Below are 20,882 nucleotides of genomic sequence, written 5' to 3'. Positions count from 1 at the left end.
ATGAGAAACAGATTCTGGACTCAGAATAATCAAGTCAAAGTGAGGGACACATGGTAGGACAAACACTGTCCAATTCCTTAAATTTCAATAAACATTATATATATATATATACACACATATATATATTTATGTATATATATATCTCTCATACCATTTCAAGTATATATAGATACATTTATGTATCTATATTCAAACACAGGGGAATCTTTGAAAATATTTTATATACATATATTAATTTCTATTATACATTACCATAGGTTATTATATATTAGCATTTTTATACATAAATTTTATATACAAATTTGAAACTGTGCACATAAAAATAATCTAATCCATATGTACTATACATATATAGTAGATACAATATAACATACCATAAACAATTAAAAGATTAAGCCATATACTGTATGGGTTAATATACTACTGCTCAGCCATCCAGTCTGTATCTCTGACAGACAATAGCTTCCTACATTAAAATTCAGATCATTTTTAAGTCTATGTTAACAAAAACTTGAGAAATTTGACAGGGGATTATTGTTTGTTTGTTTTTTAAAAAAACCCAAATTTTTTATTAAATGTATTTTTCTCTATGCATATCTGTGTTCTCCTGAAAAAAATAAAAGGTGCTTTAAAATTGTTTTTATGAACATCGGGGGAAAAAAAGTCTTTCCCTTCTTCTATGAGCAGGTTTTGCTCTTCAGTGGTCACCATTTCTGCTGATTCCCTGGCTTGGGAACCATGGGAGAGCTCATGGCCAGTCCTGTCCAGGACCTGTTTATCAGAAGCGATGGAGTCCTGGGGACTACAGGAGCATCTGGGCTGGCCCCATGCAGGAGACCAGCAATGGACCAGCTGTACAATGAACCCATTACGTGAGAAACATTTATACTTAAGACAAAATGATTGAAGTGTCTGCTAACAATACTTATGAGGACATTTTGCCTTGATATGTAGTGCGATGCCATTTTTTCTTTATAATATTTCTGTTCACCTTTCATGACCTAACATAACATAATTCCTTAATCATGACAGTTTGACACCGTATCTAAATTTATGGCTAAGCACACCTTTCATTGAAGTCAACCCCCTGCTGGCATCCCAGTGGCCATGAAAAGAAAATGTTCTCTTTCACTGTAGAAAAAAGCAAAGGTGTCTGCAAAAGAATGAATTATCTACTTATCAAACTGCTTTTTAAATCTGTACTTTTAATGTGATGGGGTATTTAAAGTGACTTATTTTCCTTTTACTTTCTCTTGCTAGCTGGTTGTTCAGGTACCAAAACAAAGAAAAGGAAAATTAGGTAAAAGAAAGCAGAAATGCTGATCGGAGAATAGATTTGATTTCTCACAGCACGGTCATGCTGTGGTTAGTTATCCACCTGCTCAAAGGCATACAAAGACTATTCAAATGCACCCTGGCTGAGGGGAACCTTACACACCTGTTTTTAAGCAATACAAGTGCGTCCACACTGCTGCTCATTTGGTGCTGGGTGAAAAGTTACAATAGTCAGACTTAAAAGGAATGGCTGGAGAGATAAAGTAGGGAGTTGTCATCTGTGTAGTAAAAACAGAGTCACATTCAAGCTGTTTACAGTGACATTGGCTGAGGGTTTGGTCTTCCTTTTAATGCTGTTTTTTACTGAAATGCTACGGTGAAAAAACCTGTGAAGAGCTAGGGCAGCTCTATGTGACATCTCATTTTACTTCTGGATACCAAGAGAGATCAATGTATGTGGGCCCTCAGCATTCTCATTTCTGTTGCCATTCCTCCAAAATTGAAATATCATGTACAACAACTTATTATTTATGCCTTAATTTCTATGTGCCCAAGCAGCCAGTCAGAAACATAAATGGACAAAGCCAATTCTACAATAAAACTGTATGTGTATTATATCACAGCCATATTACTCTGAATTTTTGCTGGTTTTGCCTAAGGATCAATGGATAACTGAAATACAACAGGAAATATTTTGTTTGTTTGCTTCTCAAGGAAAAACAGAACCACCCAATTGATAATAAAAATCAGTATGTGCTGTTCTGTGAATGCATTCTAGCGTGGCAATTAAGTATTGAGTAAATAATAAACATCTCAAAGCAAATCTTTTACAGACCAAATAACAGAAGTGGGTTACAAAATGTTCTTTTATAATAGGAAAAAGTGCTTCATTATCACTGGAAGCAACAGGAAATAACCAATGTTACAATTCAATTCCTGGTGCTTTCTCAGCGGTCCAGTGGAATATTTGGTATTGTTTGGAAGGAAGGCATTCCTTTGTTTGAGAGTGTGGAAACCAGCATTTTCAAGACTTCTGAAGTTGTGATGCTGTACTAACCCAGGAAAACAGAAAATATTCTCTGCATCCATCAAAGGTGGCGGTGTTTGTCCTCCTTTTAATCAGAGGGCCTTGAGAGCTATTTTGCTTCATAAAGGTATCCAGCAAATGATTACTTTCCATAATCACAGTACAAAAGGCATTGATTGTCCAGCTGGCAGAGTAGCTGCCCTTTAATTAGTCCAGCCTGCAAGGTGGATGGTCATCTGTGACACTGTTTGCTGCTGGGGGAAGCATTGCTCGTGCTGAAGTCAACGCTGCTAATGACATCTGCTGAGCCAGGTTCATCTCTCAAGGACAGCTTCTTTTTTTGCAGAGACGCACCAACCTCTCAGGCTGCCTTGGGACAAGATCTCACTTCAGTGAGCCCTGAGCCTCACAAGCCAGAGATCCCAGCTCATGGGAACATAACCCTTTGGGTTTCTGGATCTTGTACCTCCCTATGAATGCTTTCCTTGGGAAGATGCCTGCGGCACTTAGGTTTGCAGTTTGGATATAGCCTGAGTGGACAGGGTCACAGACAAGACGGGATGTCTCCTGGGGGCTTTGTTTTCTGTTTTTATTGAGTTCTTTGCTTGGGTAGTCAATTTTCATGCATATTTACCAGCATGTTAGTCGAGAGTTTTGTTTGACCAGGAATGGCTTCCCTGTGTTGTGCCGTGTATCACTAATCAATAAGACAGACACAGAGACATAACGTGGGAATGAATTGATGCCTGTGAGGAGAGAAGAATGTGACTAATTATTGCTAAGCCACTTGCCACCACAGCCGGAATGGAACATCCCCACTGTTTGCTGCTAAATTTAGCAGCCGACTGCTAGGTGTGAAGGCTTTCAGCCAGCAATGCAAATGCCTGGCACAAAAGGGTGCTTTCTCCATAGCATATCCCATGATTTGAGCTTTTGTAGATAAACTGGCCTCAAACTATCAGCCCAGGTGCTGCTAGCAGGATAGGAGGTGTACAGCTCACCTCATTTGCCAAGCTTTCAGGAAGGAGTTTTGAAAGCACTTTGAAACTGAAGCCGGAGACATGACCACGACCAGCAGTGCCAGCACTGATATTGTTATATAGACATACCTGCTGTATGCTCTGTTGCAGGAAACTGTTTTTGAATAGTGTTTTACCTCTATAGATTGTGAGATGCTTGACAAAGACTGCCACAATCACCACCTTTTCCAGATGGGAAGACTGAAGCAGGGACACAGTAGCAATTACTTTTTTTCATCAACAGAGCAGCGGTAGAGGCTGAAAACAGACCCAGGTCATTTGCAAAATCCCTCCTGCATGTACTTTTCCCTAGTATCTGTGAATGCTTTCTTCTTCAATTCTTCTGGAAAGTAATTTGATCTAAGAGAAAAGAAATTACAGATCTCACCTGAATCATTTTCAAAGCTAGTTATGTTGTTTACATCATATCTAGACCTGCAAATCTCAGTGATCAGTGTGGCTACCCCAGGTATATTGCACTTCAGCTTTGGCTGGTTTGTCGTAGGACGTAAGCGGTGCTCCTGCCTGTAGCAACTGCATTCATAATGCTTTGATATATCACATTTTCTAGGGTCCTCGTGGTCTTCAGACAAATTGCCCTTTCCTTCTCTGTTTGCTGAATAATGAAGCTTTTAGTTCTTCTCCCAGGATCAACATGTGTCTGGGATTCCCTGAACATACTGAATAAATCACACTGATTTCTCTAGTGTTTTTGTGCACCTGTCTTTTTAATATGATTGCTATTCTAAAGCATGGAAAAATCTGCCAGCTCAACATTAGTCTCACGGTTGTTGGTTGTTTTTTTTCTTTTAAATCAGACTGGCTACATGTCAATCTGGAGAGTACGCTGTTTGCCTGTCACTGTGAAATATTTAATTTGCTATCCTCCTTCTCCTCCTTCATCCATTTTGAAATGGACACACAGACAAATAGGCAGGAAGACCTTCACTTGCTAAAGTGGAAATACATAGGACTGTATGGGAAAAGAGGGTACTATTTCAAATACCTTACATTTTGGATTTCCTGCTTAAAATCCCTTTGAAGTTCATTTTAATTGGATTAGATTTGGAAATTAATTATCAGCACTTAGAGACAGCTTTACGTCCTCCGAGTCTTGCTCAGATGTTAATGAATTAAGGACAGTTTGTATCTAATTTGGATTAGGTGACTAAACAAGAATTGGACTGTGTTTCTATATATAGTGCCTCATTTTGTCACTGCTGGGAGAAGTACCTGCTGGGGAATGGCTGAGGTTTAAGGACTTGTGCAGTTAGGGTACTTGCTTTTGCAGCATGGAGTGATTAGGGCTTGCTCCGAGTGGGCTTTCTTGCCATGGTGCTGGAAACAGTTGAACTCTGTCTCTCCCTCAACACACAGGCAGCTGCACCAAGTCACTTAGAGGAACAGCCAAAAAGCATAGACATCAGGTACCAGGGTAGATGGGCATATTAACGTGGTAAATACATTCAGCCACATTCAATGGTTCACTTCTGGTGGGTTAAACAACCCACCTCCTTGCTGAAGGATTTTATTTGACAGCAAGGTTATAGTGAAACACAGAAATCCAATATCCCTTCTATAAAATACAGATGGAGAAAAAAATTACGTGGACTAAAATTATGACTTCATATCCCATTTAGTCTGTCCTTTGCTCGGATTGGTGGGCTGTGTTTCAAAGCTTTATAATTGATATTGCTCATAACACTAGGGGAAAAGACAAAGAGGGCAGGCTATAAACTAAGAGATTGGAGCTGTAAGACACGCATATTGTAAAGTGACAATAGGGAACAAGGAGGTTCAGGGATCGCTAGATGGCAGTCAGCTCTCCAGCAAGGATAATCGAGAAAAGGAGACATGAGCTTGTGGGGACACAAAAGCAGCATGGAGGAAAGCAGCTGTAATGCCACAAAATTCTAGAATTTTGCTTTGCTGTGCACCAGGAATCCCAGGGCAGGCAATGCTCTCTCTCAAAAGTGGTCTCATTGTGTCAATAGATTTACTGACATGAGGAGAGCAGGTGGGATTGATCTGTGCACACACTAAGCAAGGAAGAGAAATGCATTCAATTTAAAAGAAAAAAGCTTAGAAAGAAAATTACATTGCCAAGTCTTTCAGTCTTGTATTGGTATGTGAAAATGTGAGAGTTTAAACCTGAGCCCTAATTAATTTTTAGATACAGATTACACACATTAATGTTACTTAGTTGCACAGTACCAGTGCAGGAATGCCACCTCTTTTAAGACTGAAAACAGTAGAATATCTGACTGTCTTCAGAGCTTATTAATGTTGTTTATTATTACTATTCCACTGTTCATGGTGCATATGCCCGTGCTAACTTCAGAAGAAGAGGGGAGGTATCCCCAGTCCTTAAGCCAATATTCAGGAACACAGTAAAATAACCTGAATTTGGGGTCACCTCAGCTTTTCCATTCCGTGGTTATGGAAGAGGAAGGCAGAGATTTGGAAGATGAAAATCACAGATCCAACAGTAGCTATGGTTTAGTTCACCTCTTTTCCAATTCATATGAGAATCATGTTCACATTAACACTCATTCAGAAACATGGCAAACATGGCTCCATTCTCCATCCAGTTTACTGGAATAATTGCTAATTTTAAGGGACCCAGGACTGATTATGTCAGTTCCTATATACCAACAAAGATCATAGAATTACATTGAATAACACGCTCTCACATCAGCATTGCACATTTGTGGTTGAACTAGGGCTACATTTTTTAACCTGTGGTGTCATAATTTCAAGTAGTTCACAATGAGAACGGGAAATTGTTAACATTTGTCCTGTAATCTTTTTTTAACTGTTAAATCAAACTTGCCTTCCTCATGGGAATAGAAATGCATTTTCAGAAAGTCATCTAGATTTGCTTAATGATTTGGAACGATGGAGAAGTAACTGATTTGTGTGGTCATTTGCTTCTTCAGCGTTATTCCAATAGACATCACTCTGAGACAGGGATTTAGGGGCACAATGCCTAAAACCTTGGAGGAAGAGTACACAGAGAAACCACGTCCCTTAGAACACGTGTCTCCTTGGAGGTCTTATCTTGGAAATAGCGTAAAACTTCTTAAAATTTGGTGTCTCTTTGTCATTTTTCCAGATGGATATCCTTTTCTTGGCCCTGACAGTTAGCCTCCAATGTGCTCTTATCCCACATACTTAACATTCAGTCCTTGGTTCCTTTCTACACTTAACTAGATGGCTCTTCTATACTTTCTCCTTGCAATATAGCTCACTGAATTTGGGAAAGTCTACAAGCTTCTCAACAAACACTAAAGATGGCTCACCTTCAGCCTGTTATGCTGAAGTGCATTTTCCAGGCTTCATATCTATCGAGGTTTTCTCTGAACTCTGACTTTTTTTTTTTAATGTCATTTTTTTCAAAAACAGTGACAACAAGATTAGACCAGATGTCCATGACATTTTTCCCAATGCTAGAGAAATGGGAGTCTTCCTACAACTATATGTAAGAAATGTATCAGTGTCCCCACAAGCAGACAGCCCCACAGGAGTTGGGAGTAACTGCTAAGAGATAAAGATTTCTTGTTTATCTAATAAGATATCCAAAGTCTTCTCAGAGTCACGCTTTGCAGAACAATCATCTGGTCCATTTGGGCCATGTTCTTTATTTCTAGAGGGATGACTTTATATTTGGCCTCATTTAAATAAACAATTTGAGAACTTTCAACACACACACAAAAAATGCTGATTCAATAAACGCAGAGGCACATGATGGGGACACACATATTGCACATGATGAAACTTACACCTGAGACTTGTCTGACATCTTGACTATATTCCCAGGCAAGCTGCCTTAAGAGTTCTCATACCAAGGAGTCCTCTGTGCATTGTAGGTAGACAAGCCTTGCTTTTATACTCTCATGGATACAGGGAGCTCATATATCATTGTAAGAAGAAAAAATTGTTCCCAGTGTTTCTGAAATAAAATACTTTAGAAAGGGGAAAAGGAAGGAAATGGTTTGGCTCATTTGGTTCATTGGGACTGCATGAATTTTTACTTCAAAGTCTTGAGATTTGCAATGGAACTGAAATTTTTTGTGTGTCTGCATCAGTATTTCAATTCAGATCAACAGTATACACTTGAAGCAAGTGTCCTTGATGTGCCAGTCCCCCACTTGGACTCTTATTTCAGAATAGTCTTGGATCATGTTCTTCACTGACAAAGCTAAAGTATTGGAAAGACTCCTGTGGTGCTTCCAACATGCTCCAGTCACTAATGAGCCTTAAATCTAGAGTTAGTCCATAGTCAAACCACAGAAAATAAGGATAGTGTGGGTCTGGGTTCATCAACAACAACAGTTTTGCTCTAAAAACCTGATCCTATTGAACAACCCCGTTACAATATGACATAGCTGGTGTACTCCAGCCAACCTAACAAAAGCACACATTTTGAATGCACACAATTTCTCAAGCAACATCCTTACTAGCTTTCATTATAATTGCTTACTATATAAACTTTTTTTTCCATCAATTCTGTTGCCCACCCCAGGCAGGATTCTTAGTTTTCACAAAGGCACGTTCCCTGCACTCTGATCTGACCTTTACACAGATATCAATTTAGAGTCATCATCTTGGGCTCTCTAAGAACAAAGCAGAGGACCTGATAGAACTTGGAAAATCCAGACTCCTAGATGTTGCTCACTGATTTCTGAAGCAGTTTCATCATGCTCCATTGACACACAACCCACAGAGGAATATGAAGGTCTCATTATTTTCAAGGGATCCAAATCAGCCTGCTTTCATTATCTAGCAGTGGACATTTAAAGCTGAGCTATTCCCAGGAGGCTCCTTCTGTAGCCAAAATCCAAAACGTGTTTTAAATGACATACATTAGAAACTCAGGATAGGATTTGTCCCCCAAGAGAGATACATTTTTTATGACACCAAAAGGAGCCAAAGATAACTACATTGGATCTATGTATTTTGGTCTTAGATGCAGATGAATCCTATCTGTGAACTGCTTAGAAGGAGATGGAAAATAAAGATTTTGAATAAGTAGAAAATTGAAATTTACATTTTCTAGTGAAGCTATTATAAATCCCAGCATAACAAAATAAAAATGCCCACAATTATGAAAATTTCCTCAATGAGAGGGCAGGGCAGAGTTTGCTCTTACATGGAAGAATTTAACTGAGATGAAAGTATTGCCCACAGTCAGAATAATATGCATACGGTAAGCAATTGTCAGTTAAGAGCTCCACTCTCCAGGCTTTTTGCAAAAAAAATATATCCAGCTCTGCTGCTTAGCATCATTGTCTTAAGGTAAGTTTCACCTTCCTGGGGTCATGTCATATCATATCAGTGAATTATGTTACATTTTTCCCTTTCATGGTGAGGATAAGGCATTTGTCATTTGTTTTCATGGTGGTATATCATCTGTTTCACACCTTATAGTTCTTACTTTTGCCTACACTGCTGCTTTACTTGGCAACAGGAAAGTACCTCCATCCCCTTCCTTTTATTCATTTATTTCCATTATGGAGTAAAAAATGAGGATAATTCATGTCAGCCGACTGGGATTTGTGGATGTCATCACAATTCATTAAAATTGCTAAATCCTGTTGCTTGCTCCCTATTATTCTGCAATACAGTTGGTATACGAATTGACACACTACTGAAACTAGATGAGAACACTTACGTTTTCTCCATAGAGGAACATCCCTCTGCTTTATTGTCCCAGCTTAGTGATATGCTTTCCATACCGTACTTATGTATTAGTCCTTTGCAACAAGTATAAATTCTACGTCTCTCTCTTCCACATATTTCCTTCTTCCTTGATTCTTTGGCTTTTGTCCTCCTGTAAGTCATATAGAAATCATTAGAGTTTGTAAAGCTGCCTATAGCATTTTAAAACCGTATCACTGCACTTAGCAAACAACTGCACTTGTGCTTGTTGGTGCTATGGATCACTAAAACAAGATGGATAAAAGCCTTGTGAAAAAAAGTATATAGGCTTTTTGACCAACTTCTTTTTAGTGCAATTGTTTTTACAAGACTTCTTTTGAAGATGAGCCTCAGAATGAAGTTTTATCTCCTGGGCATGTGGAAGAAAGACTTGTAATAGCTCCGAGCAGTGCATCGCATCTAAATCCTGCTCATACATCTTGCTATTAAAGGCTTGATGGGCACTTAATTTCCATCTCCATCTAGCTGTTCCTCTTGGCTTCTTTCTCTTTCCTTTATTTCTTATGACTTTCAGTCCTTTGTTTCCTTTCAGGACTTCCTAAATTCAATATATTTCTTCCTGTCCTTCTTCGTATGATATTATCAGGTTAGAAGTACATTTCTTTCTTACATGCATTTTATTTAGACCATAGAACATAGGAATCTTATTTCATTATTTCAAGTGCTTTTACATTCTGATTACTGTGATTAAGCAAATGATTTTTTATGTTTGGTTAAGAGTTTTTAAAAATCATTTTTCATATCTCACCTGGTATTGTTCCAAGCTGGCATTTTATTCCAAGAAAACTATGGTTTTGAAACAGTTTCTTTGGCCATGCATCCAGTGACTCTCCTTCACAGTTTTAAGACAGAATTGCTCCTTGTGCCAGCTTAGCTGAAGTATTCTGTATTCTGCATTCTGCTGCATTCTTGCATTTTTTGCAGAGTTCTACAGCAAAGATATCTCATCCCTTTTCTTGTGTTAATGATCAAACTAGGAATTAATACTAAAGGCTAATCCATGCCCAAAGAGTGAGTCAACACGTTTTTGTTGTTGGTGATGGTGATTTTGGTTGTTTTTTTTTTAAAGTGCAGGGAGGAACATATGGTGCTCCCTGACTTGCTCAGTTCCCTGACATATGGATACCTTCCAGCCACCCCGATGGCAAAATGGGCTAGGAACAGACTTAGTGCCAATGCCATAGGCACACTTGAATGCACAGACTCCCCTCTTCTATGGGGGGAGCCCTGTGGGGTACCCAGGTCAGCACTTTCAACAAAAAGCTGTCTTGAGGTGCCCCTCAGAAGATCGCAGAGCAGTGTCCAAAAGATTAAAGTGTGGCCTATTTGTCACTGTCATCTTTTGTAGATTGTTGTCCCTAAGCTGAAGGGTTTTGGCAAGCTATGTGCTCAGCGTTAAACTCTGACTCTGAGTAGCCAATAATGAACTATTTGCTGTCAGCAAAGGTTAAGTTATAAGTGTAATAATAGTTATATGCTTACTATTAAATATTTCTAAATGGAACTTGCACTTATGGAACAAAGTCAGTTTTGTGACATCTCTTAACTCTGGTCCAGTTTCATTAACTTTTATTTTCTTCACCAGTTTCCACTGTCATTACTGTCAGCCTTGGGGCAGGCATTTTTGAAACATTCGTTTTAATTACAGCACAATAAGAATGAAGCCCCTTGTGATATTTATCAGCAGAATTCTCAAGAAATTTTTAATGTATTGAAAATAAATCGTGTTTATAGCACACTGCTTTCCCAGCTGTAGAAGACTATAACTGTTCATATATCATCCATTTACCACCTTTTTACATTTAAACAGAGCCTGGAATTTATACCCTTTGATGACTCACCAGTCCCTGCTGCTCACATGTAATCCTCATTCAGTAAGAAGTGGAAGTCCTGAGTGAACACAACTTACGCTGCAGTGCTGACTGGGGTGGCAGAGCTCAGCAAAGTGGGTTAATAAATTCCAGCATGATCTATTCCCAGCAACAGACATGGTCACTCCAGAACCAGCTGTATCCGATCGATACATACACAAGGCCAGATAATAGTGGAAGTGACACTGCTGGATGCTCAGTGCAGAAGCTCATTGCAGAAGTTTATGGTAGACTTTTACTGGTCCCTTAACGCTTGATAAATGCAACCTTTGTTGAATGAATGATAAACTATTTGCTGGGAGCTTGGGCAAATGGAACAAATTATTTGTAGAACCTGCGTGAGTAGGCTTTGGCACAGAGGACCACCTCTGACAGGCTAACTGTACCTTATTATAGTAGGAAAACACTTTGTAGATCCATTAGCAAGGAAGTGTTCACAGAAAAGACTAACTCCTCACTACTGGGAGCTATTAGCATGTAATACTGCTGGCCTTTTCCTCTGACATGTGGACGGGTTGAACATAATAGCCAAATCCTTGGCCTCACAGCTCTGCGGTTGATGTCTTTTTGCAGTTAAACACATGGGCTGGTTCTGCCATCATCTGTGGGCTTTAGCTGTAACAGAGATCAGGCCATGGCTTGGCATATCTGTGACCCTTATGGGCATCACCAGTGTCTCCTTACTGTTTTGCATGATCCCACCGCTTTGGCACCCACAGTGCATGCACAGTTGATGTGTTTAGGGGGGGTGAGCACGTGTGGTAGAAATAGGCTGTAACTTGGTAACAGGATTCCCAGAATTAAGTCTGTTGCCAGCCCAGTCTGGCATAGGGGGTGTCTGCAAATCCCCACAGTGTGCCTGGAGGCAGGTGTGTGGCTCCTTACATGCATGAGACTCAGCTGCTCAGAGTTACTTGCACTGAGATATGTAACTGGTTCAGATTAAGGGACCCAATTTCAGCAAGGTTATACTGATTTATCCCTCTTTATGATCTGACCATATGTATTTATTTAAAATGCTGTCAGATTCAAGGTGTCTTATATGCCTGTGTGACCTATATTACCTTTAGGATGAAGTGACACAAACTTCAGTACTGGTACTAGGTATTTATGGGTGGTGCTGTCCCCTTCAAATGGATGCCTGGCAAACAGCAGCTGAGCGAAGCAAGGTGGCTCAGGGATGAAAAAGTTTTTTAGCAACCATAAAATCACAATGCATCATCTTCTGAAGGCCTGGCCCTGCCTAGATATTTTCTAGTTGGGATGTCAATGAAAGCCCATCAATAGCAGAGGCGCATCTGCAGGGTGTAGAAAGGGAAGAAACAGGCTAGCTAGATGCCAGCTAGTCATAGTCAGAGCTTCCTCCTCACAATCCCACTCCAAGGCTATGGAGTGGTGCCAACTCTAGCACAAATGTGGGATCACAGAATTAATTTAATGTATATATATATATATATATATATATATGTGAGCAGGTGTCACTGTTCATACATTGTATTCCATTTTCCATTCCCATACCCTCAGCCTCGCCTGTTTAAACACAGCCTTGTTGGGTCCAGGGCTCTCAGCAAACAGCCATGCACAGTGCTGTGTGCTCGCACAGTAGGTTTTAATCTCAGATGGCCCTTAAGCTTAAACTACTGCTAATATCAACATATGATTTCAGCTAATAAATATCAATTAGTGCCAAGGCCTCCGTTTTTAACTCTGAACCCTTTATTTGCCTGAATGACCTGTTTGTGATAACAGACAGATTGAAGTGTGGAGTGCTGTAACCTCCTGGAAAACCTTTGTGTTTATTGGTGAAAGCAATTTTTTTAGAAAGGCCTCAGGACTACACATACAGTTTCAACTGTGGGAATATACTGCAAGTAAGTAACTTTTCTTAGCTGTTCTAGTTGGGATTCACATAATCAAAAAAATTAGGAACATAATCTGTTGTGTTCATTTGTATTCTCTCCATAGAAAGCAAAGACAGACAGACATTCTCAGAGGCTGATTCATCTTAGGTGTCAAAGATCCCCTAACAGATGGCTCCACAGATCTGCTCTCCAGACTGCTCAAAAACCTGAATTCTTTCCTCCGTAAAAACACTCCTTGGAAGAAAACAAACTTCTCTTTCAGTAACAATTGGTGTTCACTTCTCCTCTCCACATGCTAACTACGAACCTATATGTGGTCTACTTGTATCACCTCCGTATCTGTATTCTGCATTCCTTTGCACTTTATTCTGTCTCACACCATTAGAAGACTGCTGTAAAGATCACTGCTACCTGTGTTAGGATTAAAATAGAACCAGTAAGAGAGATATCCTCTATGAATCATAGATTTTGCAAAATGTAACACAGTAGCATTTGTTTTCAGTACTTGTTCATGAGCCCACAGACCCACTCTCAAGGGTTAAAAGTTGTCCTTTTTGCAGGTCCATTTTGTTATAACCTGCAGGAGACCCAAGTGCTGGCCATCGTACCTGAAGCCAAAAGGAGCTGAAACTTGTAAGACAGTAATCACATTGAATCTGTATATTAAATTATTTTATCTTTATGACTGTGCTTCTTTCTTATCAGTTTAACCTATTTCAGTTAAAATAATTTCTATTGCCTTCTGCTGGAGACAATTATCATTGTGCAAAGAGCAAGCAATCCATTTTCCCAGATTAAACAGAGAAAGCGGAACGAATCACTGCTTCAAACAGTCTTTTTTTTTTTTTTAGAAGGAGAGCCAAGAGACACATTGATTTAAAGAGTTAAGTAATTGGCACTTTGAGTTTTGATCTCACATATAGGAAAAAAAAGTTCAAGAGAACAGAAAATTCATCAGAATCGATCCAGAGTGACAAGGTACAGCAGAACTTCTGAAAAGCCATGTAAAATAAAGGTTAATCCAAAAAAAAAAGTGAGCCTGTCAAATGAAACCATTTCCTGTCTCTGGAAGGAATTAAAAAAAACCCCTTTGGTTGGGATTTTTTTATTGATTTGGTTTTGTGGTCTAGGGTTTTGGGCTTCTTTTCTGATTTTTTTTTTTCTGTTTATTTGTTTTCCATTTTATTCAGGTTAAAAAGAAATTGGGCTGGATGAAATCTACCTAAGAAACTTCCTTGTGTATTACAGGTTTTACCTTTGTGAAATTTGCACTTACCTTAACCTCCAGTAAAAGGTCCAGATTAGTTCATTGTAACAAGTGTCTTTGATTTATTTAAATGTGGTTGGATCAGGTATGTGAATAAGGACGAGCAGGCCAATTTCTAGGATTGAAGGCTCCGGTTTCTGCCATGCTAGCAATTGTTGACCTTCAAGATGTGCTAAAACAGCACAACATCTGTTTACCAGGCTCTCCATGAAGACGGAGGAAGCATTTCAGTTGTGTAGATTAACAAACCAAATACAAATCAAGCAAGAAACAAGTTTTCTGCACCTTTATAAAAAAAAAAAGAAAAGGGAAGAGAGAGAGAGAGTGTCAATAGCTGTGGAGTCTCTCCACAAAAGCAGAGCAAGACTGAAATAGTATAGGATAGTTTACATTTAGGAGGAAATTGTAGATTCTTAATGTGAGAAATGCTTTTTTTTCCCTAGGTTTTTATTGATCATATTCACTTGAGCTAACCAGCTAAGAAACTGGTTGTAAAGATTCAGCCTGGCTGTTCTGCTCTTGGCTGCTGAGCTGTGGTATTACTCACACCCTTGAAGTTAGTTGGATGAGACCTTTGGTATTGGAGCTGTGCCAAGACTGCATCTGTTAACTTTCTTCTTTTCATAACTCTTTTTTTGCCTTTGTAGTCCAAGACTTAATCTTTTCCTTGGGGGAATAAATATGGAAGGTGGCTACTAAAAGTTTATCTACTGTGAGTGTGAAATTTTACAATAGTGAGATACCCTGCCTCTCCAGTGGCCACCAGTCACATACCACAGCTTGTGAGAACACCCCATGCCAGGCAGAGACCAAAGGAAAACAAAACCAGCAGAGGAACTCTGCCACCCCAAGAGATTAGCTGCATAACCAACACTCTGCCAGAGAGGAGGCAAAAATGCAAAAACCTCACTTATGGAAGTAGCATATATACTTATTTATTTCTGGGAAACAGACTATTTGAGAAGGAAATAGGGAAATATATATTTTTTATTCCTTTAGTAAAGCAGTGAGTTACTAAATATCAACACAGCAGAAAAGTTGGAGCACTGACTGTAAATGTATCGACTGATGAGCTTGTAAAAATGCTGTTTTCAAAGCAGGATACTGGAAAAATCCCCTGAGATATGGTGACTGTCCAAAAGATTGAACAGAGAAGACAGGAAATAAATTTTTCAATGTTTCCAAAGGATAATGTGCTGAAAATCTAACTATAGGTCTGTCAATTTAATGCTGACCTAGGGAAAAATCTTAGGAAGGCAAAAGAGGATATGATCAATAAAGAATTAAGGGTGAACAGCATAATTAATACCAGACAACAGGGTTTAATATGTAAAAGTTGCATTTGTGGTGGGATTTCTAGTCTGAAAAAACGTACATTTGTTGAAAGAGCAGAGTTATACAAGGCCATATGACTTCCTCACTTAAAAATAAGAACAACTCAAACTTCAAAGTCTAGACAAGAAAATTGAGAATTTGCTAGAGAGATGTTAAAAGAAAATACTAAATGGGAATCATCTTGAAAAAATAACGTTTCTGTTAGGGTTTTCTTACCCAAATGTAGTTCAATGGAGTTCATGGATTGGGAGGGAAGGCAAGAGAAATTGGTGGTAAAGACTTTGGTTGGCACTAACTGAATGAGAGATAAAGATAGCTCCTAGAGAGAGGTCCAGGCAGCAGGAAAAGCTGGCTTGCCTTCTTTTAATTAAAGAGCTAAGTGCAAAGATCAAACAGCTAGGAACAGGCAGTGGGGGCTCAAAGTGATATAAAAAATGAATTAATGTTGGCAAGAAATAAACCCACTCTTTTTAATGAGAGCAGATCAGAGAGAGTTCAGATGAAATCCCTAGAATGGTTTGAAATTTGGAAAGTCTTTAATGAGAGACTGAAGAAGCTCAGGTGAATTTTCTCATTTCAAGCTTGGATTTCTACCCAATGACAGTCACAGTAAAAGCTCCCACCTCTACTGAGAGGCTTATGTGTTTAAATAGAATTTTCTGTATTTTAACTGATGCATCTCACTGTGCTGACACGAAGGGAAGCATCACATCCTTTGACCCACTGGCAGTGCTCTTCCTAATCCATCCCCATGCACAGATGGAAAAGGATGGGATAAATAGGGACATAGAGAGGAGTCAGGAAAACATATTGGTCTCTCAGAAAGGAAAGAGAAATGATTGCAATGGAATAAGTGTTACATTGAAGCAGCAAATAGCAATAGTATTGTTTCCATTTTTAATTCCAGAGGATAAAGCAGAAAAAGTCTGTCGAAGCAGTCCAGAGTACTAAGGAAGAACCCATGGATTGCAAGAAAAGGGGAATGACTGAAGACAATGAGGAGGAATACTTACAGAGGGAGTGGAAGGGATTTCTGCCAGACAGTTTGTACTCCAGGAGCAAAAGTAGAGAAAACAAATATGTGGAAGTGTGAAGGAGTCAGTGTGAGGGAGCCATTAGAATCATAGAATCATAGATTGGTTTGGGTTGAAAGGCACCCAAAAGATCATCAGTTCCAAACACCTGCAATGGGCAGGGACCCCATCCATTAGACCAGGTTGCTCAGAGCTCCCAAGACTATGATGGCAAGCAGAATCATGGCATGGGCCACAGCAGTAGCATCCAGCTCATGGAACAGATAAAGCCATGTTGCCTTCTCATTTCACATGAATTTCTATTCTTTTCATAAAGCAGAAGAGCCAACACAGCCTGGGTGCTGAGAGCTACTCTAAAGAACCCGGTGGTTAAAATGTTCTCCAAGACAGGAGACAGGGATTTGGATTTCTTGATGCAGAGGCGTGAACTGAACACGGATGAGTACCATAAAATGTAATCTATGGATTAGCTCCCTTTCTAGTAGCTAATAATATTCTGCCTTAGCATCTGAGTAGTGGGGCACATACCAAAAGAAGATACAGTTACACCAAATCCTATCGCATCAAAGGCTTTCTGTAAATCTGGGATTTTTTTTTAAATAAAAGCTGAACAAAAGCATATAAATTGAATGAAGCAGTCCAAATATGCACATTAAGAAAAAGAAGAGTCTCGGGAGCAGAAAGTTGTGTAATTTGCCAAGTAGATGCTTGAGAAAATTCATTAGGAGTTTTATGAAACTTGGTAAGCTTGTACTAGGAGTCAGGAAGATATTTTTAAAAGTAGGGATAGGTAGCAGTTGTTCCATTGGAGCAACTTTTGGGTACATAACAGAGAATCAGTCTTGTAAGTCCTTAAATAAATATTACATTTCTTCATAGGAAGGTAGGTTCTGATTGAGACAGACCATAAAATCTAAACATAGGACTCTTGCTGTCAAGTTGTATTGGAATTCAGAAGAGCTGATCATAATGGTTCAGTCAGTTTGTTAAAATGAATTTGACTCAGCGATGAAAAAGCAAGGGGGTTTCCTCTTGCAACTTCCAGACCTATACAACTCCCTGCTGGAAGGTTTTTTCTGAAGCAACAAGGAGATCTTCAGTGCAAATTATATTGTGACAACAATTTAAAACCAAAATGAACTAAAAACCCCAAACCCTCCATTTACTGTTACGCAGGAATAAAATCTGGTTTTATGCCACAGCATAAAGATAATTAGTTTGGTTGGTGTAAATTGTAACTAGAGGAACTATTTGAGTGTGAAAACCTTTACCAAAGGTTTACTCTAACTGTTTGATAGAAAACATGCCCAACTATCAGTTCCTAACTCTTGACAAACCTGAAGCCATTTTCCCAGTCTACCACCAGTTAATTTCATTATAATCCCTTTGCTCTCTAACTTACTGTTTGGGCAGAGTATGTGTGTATGGAAGTGGTAATTCTGAGATACTGGAAGCTTTCCAACAGGATAAGAGCTGCCTTTTCCAGACATCCTGCTAACATCAATTTGTGAATGGATGTAACTTCTTATCATCTCCATTGCAGGGCATGACTGTCAAAGACACTTCCTAGGCCACTGTTCATATAGGTTTGTTCTGTTCAGAAAGATAGAGGAGGAAAAATTCAGATATTCCTCCATTAAAAGGGCTGGAATAGTTAATGTCTGAAATAGTTTGTAGACAGCATTTCAAATAAGAGATTGAAATGCTGGATAAGGGGAAACACTTTCAAGGCTGTGATTAAGTTTCATCTTTGCAGACAGCCAAAAGAAAGCAGAAAATCTTAATGGAAGAGGTTACTCAAGGTGACCTGCCATCACTGTTCCTGAGTGGGAAAGTAGCAGGTTAATAAAAAGTTCTTTTTATTTGGATACAGAAACATAGCAACACAGTTGGACTGAATTTCAGCTTGTTGGTGACAATGGTGACTTCCCCTCCCACTCAGCCTTTGGGTTCACTGCTTCAAAAAGACCACTTACAAGTGTTAGTCCCATTAGAGTACAATACCGGGGTCTGACTACAACAAAGACATTTCCTTTAAAATATATGTGTATGCATTTATATATCACCCACTCTTCAGATGTTTAGCCCCGGCCCTAATATCTACCAAAGGAGGCTGGGTGAGGGATTGCTTGGAGTGAGATGTAAATTTAATTTCCAAAGCCAAAGTCCAATGGCACAGCCAAATACCACTTGCAATACAGTACCACTATGTAGGTATGCAAAAGTCTTCCGAAGGAATTTTCCCAGGAATTTTTAACCTAAAAAAAGGCTAAACCAGAAAATATTCCCAAGATTTCCAGCATTTCCTATGAGCATCAGCTAGCTAGTAGTATGAGAGATTTGAGTAATTCTTTGAGCCAAGGACAACTACAAAGTGTCCCACAGGGGAAAGCAAATATTGCAACACCCATGGTTCAAAAATAAAACTTCAGGTGACCCAGTATGAAGTTTCCATATTGCAAGGGTGATGGAAAAATAACATGGTATGCTTGCATGCTAAACAAAACTGCTCAGGAAACCTTTGACTCGGCCTAAGACATACTTGTAAATGCCACAGATACTTTTTCTTCTCTGCGCGGTTTATGTAACATGTACTGTGAACTCTTACTTCACATTAGAAATACCTTGGTCATGTATCTGACTTTTAGAAAGCACTAAAATGTTGTCATCTGTCTCAGAGACAGGGAGACACAAATTAAATTCCACTGGACTAGAGGGACAAAGAGAAGCAGGAAACTGAAGCTAATGTTGGAGTAGCGTTCCCCACTCCTGTAACGGAAATTACCATGGTAAAACAGGCAAAGAGAAAAGATGGTACATCGTATGACAAAAGATGTGGAGAGCTCAGTGTTATTTCAAGTTTTATTTCTTCCATGTGTTGTATTTTTCTAAGAACTTATTTAAAAGATACTGTCTACAATGCACATTTTTCTTCTTGAGCGTCTGCCGCTGAGTACAACGGTAAAATAATTTCACAAAACTTCCACCAAAACAAGCAGAAAACAAACAAACAAAACCCTAGCAACATTTCTCCTTTCCTTCCCAAAAGAAAACTCTCTACCTGCTTCTTTAAATTGCCTCTGGACTGTTTTTTTCTGGGTATAGAGCAGCAAGTAAACACAGATATTACTGCAGTTTCTGCAGTCACTAATGGCTTCTTTTCCTGAGATCATGAAGACTGGGATAATTACATTCTCCAAGAGGCAAAACAATTTATGAAAAAGAAAAGACACATATTCTTATTAAAAATTAAATACGACTTTCATAATCAGCTGTTTCAAATATGTATGCATGAATAATGACAGCTAGAAACCAGCCACTGCAGATTGCTCAGGAAGTGGGTGTGCAGCTGAGTCAGGGTAAGGAAAAAATCACAATAAAGGAGCGGTTTCTTGGAGCTTTTATGAGGTCGTTTCACCTAGGCCAGATAAAAGTGAATATTTCTGCAGTACCCTGTAACAAGAGGGAGAAAAAAGGAATTAAAAATTATCTTTTACAGCAAAAACAAAATTCAAAGTCAATTTCTCAAGGATTAAATCCACTGGAAAATAAAGTCTTCCTTTTCTTCCAACAGGTTTTAGCTTTTAATTATGTAAAGCCTTCACGAAGGGATTTCTATCTTTTTGTAAATTTAGTTCACAAAATGTCCTAATTATCTGCAGACATATTAATAACTCTTTGAACAATATATTAATGTAGCAGGCTGAAATGTGTTTTCAGAAAAACAGTCAAACAAGGCTTAAAAAGTACATCCATCCATATTTCTTGTACAGTTCATATGCAAATGCATTATTGATATTGTAGATATTGCGAAAAACAACAAAGGATCCAACGCTTTGAATTCCTTCAGCTGTCCACAGGTTATAAAACCTAATAGGACTGTGGACTGCAAAAACTAGCCATTTCTACCCCTCCAGGGAATTGCCTTTATCTACACCTTGTCATTTCTTTAGTGAATTTGAGTAAATTTTTAATAACAATTTTTCCTCATAAAACTCAGAAGACAACTCATGGGAAGCCAACAATTTATTTAGATACTGTCTTCAGAATAAAGCCCTGCTGCAAAAATATTAAAATAATACTTGGAGTAGTAAATGATGAAGAAAATCACATAAGAAAATCTAGATTTGTGGAAAAGGGTCGGAAGCAAGGGGCTTTTGAATGTCTGATTATTTTAAATTCCTTTTTATAAAATGCCAGCTCTCAAAAAAAGAAAAAAAAAAGAGTCAAAGCCATCTCCTAAGGAATGAATAATCTTTGTCACTACCTAAACTTGCTTCAAAAGTCTCCGAGCCTAGAAGTAAAGTCTCTGCAGAAATCTTTATATCAGAACTGAGAGTTAGAGTAGGGAATCCCTTTCAGAAAAGAACACAGGTGCAGTGAGCCTTATGGAAAGGACATTTGAAAACAGAGGGTCTGATTTCTGTGTTTCAAAAGCAGTGTTTTAGCAGTGTTTTACTGACAGCCTCCA

The 20,882-nt window shown here is 38.8% G+C and overlaps 1 protein-coding gene across 2 annotated transcripts in view; it reads right to left on the bottom strand.

The window, feature by feature from the left end:
- Positions 1-14,233: 14,233 nt before the first annotated feature.
- The window catches only part of EPSTI1 (epithelial stromal interaction 1), a 55,490-nt gene continuing 48,841 nt past the window's right edge, over positions 14,234-20,882 (bottom strand). Inside the window, exons 12-13 of one of the 2 annotated variants that reach the window (XR_014226280.1) lie at positions 19,830-19,864; positions 14,234-14,327 (exon numbers count right to left, since the gene is read on the bottom strand). The gene's annotated coding sequence lies outside the window, so the exon portion shown is untranslated. Of the gene's footprint in view, positions 14,328-19,476; positions 19,865-20,882 lie in introns of those variants that run through there. The other variant, XM_082278206.1, reaches the window with a different exon arrangement.

This window comes from Coloeus monedula (assembly GCF_965178545.1).
Source record: "Coloeus monedula genome assembly, chromosome: 3".
Classification (NCBI taxonomy): domain Eukaryota; kingdom Metazoa; phylum Chordata; class Aves; order Passeriformes; family Corvidae; genus Coloeus; species Coloeus monedula.
This window is presented reverse-complemented; position numbering and strand designations above follow the sequence as displayed.